This window comes from Misgurnus anguillicaudatus, chromosome 12, assembly GCF_027580225.2.
Source record: "Misgurnus anguillicaudatus chromosome 12, ASM2758022v2, whole genome shotgun sequence".
Classification (NCBI taxonomy): domain Eukaryota; kingdom Metazoa; phylum Chordata; class Actinopteri; order Cypriniformes; family Cobitidae; genus Misgurnus; species Misgurnus anguillicaudatus.
This window is the reverse complement of record NC_073348.2, coordinates 39,544,119-39,546,622: the sequence shown is the minus strand read 5'-3', so window position 1 is coordinate 39,546,622 and position 2,504 is coordinate 39,544,119. Positions and strand designations below refer to the sequence as shown.

Sequence of the window (2,504 nt, the reverse complement as noted above, 5' to 3'; positions counted from 1 at the left end):
GTTTAAAGGTGTGATAATGATGTATTAAGGTTAAAATATTTATTTAAGAAACATTTAAACAAAAAAGATTGGTAAAGTAAAATAAAATCTAAAACTTTTGTTTAAATGTAGCTTAAATAAATTGATTGCAACCACTTACCTTAAAAAAATTGAGTAAATTCAATGAATCATTTTTTTTTTAGTATATATTTATATAATATATACACACAAATGTACATTTGAACTACTAATCAGTTAAGCATTGCAATGACAAATTAAAGGGCTTTTTTGTATAAATCACATGTTCTCTTGTTGACATTTAAGAAACTTTTAAGAAACATTTAAGAAACTTACTGAAACTTTCTGTTTCAATACTGAAGAGTTTCTTTGAAATGACAGCTTGTATGGAAATTCATGCACATTTTTCTAAGAATGTCAAAACAGTCAATGCTAATGTCAAACATCCACCATAAGCAGTATTCATACAATCACATTAGATGGATTGAATTTTATATTTATTTTAGAAGTCCATTATTAACTCATTTGCATAATCAGATCATCATTAAGCTCAATCTCTAATATATTTTATTTCGCTGTGTTAAGATTGAATTATTTGAATATTACCAATACTGCATTAAACATGTTTATTCAAATTCTTTAATGATTTAATGGTGATGTTGCACTTGACAATAATAGATTAAACATTGATCCATATTATAACTCAACTCAAATTGTATTACAGGGACGGAATGAAAGTAGATTAATTGTCCATCATTATTTCTTCTTTCTTCAGCAGTGACATTTACAAACTTTACAAACAGACATTGATGTGCGTGACATTTTTGCTCGTCTTTATAGTTGAGACGTATGACGTCACATGCCGTCCAGAAACAGTGTCTTGAAATCTCGGTGGCTGTTGCTTTAGATGAAAGTGTGAGTCGAGGCTTTCATCTCTCGAGAAAAGGTCACAAACACCCCAGTGCGATGTATCACATGCTGATAGATGTTTTGGATATAAGAAGACCTTGTTTAAATCTCTAGGTTAACGTTCCATCTGTGGTGAGATGATCTTTGAAGGCCAGAGGAAGAGGATGAGACTCACAGGCTTCAAAAACCAGCAGGCCTTAAAGTTTCTCCATCGCCCAGGGGAAACTCTGCTTCTTTATTGGAGAGAAAAAAAGTCAAATTTGCCAGGCACACAGAAATCCTCCTCACGGGGAACTTGAGGAGACAGATTTTAGATAGCAGGGTCAATAGTTAAGTTAATGAACTTAAAGGGCACCTTAGATTCTTTCACTGCTGTGATCCTTTATTTAACAAAAACTGTCTTTCTTTAAGTCATCTTGACAGCTTATCACCCACAACCACGTCTAGACTGAATCAGCAGATGTATGCACATTTTAGAAAGAAAATCTGTGAATTTAAACAATATATATATATATATTCAGATTTTATTTCAAACAGACTTAAATATCTAGTTACATTGCAAATGCTGATGCTATACCAACACAATCACATGGTAATTTGTACACTGTAAAAAAACTTTGCAGCCTTACATTTTTTGTTGAATCAACTCAGATTTACAAGTCATGTTAACTTACTGTTATTTCTCTTGACAAGAGATGAGTTGCTACAACTTATAAAATGAAGTTGACTGTAAAAAAAGATGGACGACGCCCGTTCGCTCTCTTCCATTGGTGAAAAGTGAAGCCGTTAAAAATGCGTTTTTATAGCATAAAACAAACTTATTTTAAAAACAAACACTTGAATTTACATTAGCGCGATAAAAACTACTGTAAATGACAGAAACCAGCCTCGGAAAAAAGATAATTGAAGTGTAATTAAATTGTTTAGATTGTCTCAAGGCCCATTGAATAACATGAGGGAGGCGGGGTTTATGACCTATACTGGGACCAGTCACTGGGGGGCGATCGAGACGTTTTGGCTTTACTTTTCAGGGCTTGTGCGGCAGGCTTGGTCAAGATAAATAATAAATTGAAATTAGTTGTAAATCTGAGATTGTTTTTTTTTTCAGTGTACGTATTTTATAATATGATATTACACAGCTCATTGGAATGCTTGATTCTGATTGGCCGGTCGTGTCATTTACAGTAATTGACATTTTTGTTATTTCCAGATAACAATTGCTCAAAATTAATAACACATGGTGACCCAGATGCTGTAAATTATTTTGACAGGTACAATTACACAAAAATTAAATATAAATGTCTTTTATTAACATATGTGACATTATTTACAAATTATTAAACCAAATAGTGTGTTTGTGACATTCCCATACGAAAAGAAAAAAAATTCTCTGGCCAAAAATATGTTTAGAAAATATGCTAAATACATTTTGTAGAAAGTAAAGCTTAAGTATATTTTTAAATTTAAAAATTTATTTAGTTTTAACCTTCATATATTAATATATATTTAAAAATGTATTTCAGGGGCAACAAATACATTTCTAATTTTACAACTCATGGCAACAAATATATTTTTTTTTGGCCAAAATATAAAAGTTT

General features: G+C 31.2%; 1 long non-coding RNA gene across 1 annotated transcript; it reads right to left on the bottom strand.

Annotated features, from left to right (window-relative positions):
• Positions 1–618: 618 nt before the first annotated feature.
• LOC129446156 (uncharacterized) lies at positions 619–1,394 on the bottom strand. Its single transcript, XR_008645103.2, has 2 exons — positions 1,262–1,394; positions 619–1,139 (listed from the first exon to the last, which is right to left on the bottom strand). It is a non-coding gene; the product is annotated as an uncharacterized lncRNA (long non-coding RNA).
• Positions 1,395–2,504: the final 1,110 nt, after the last annotated feature.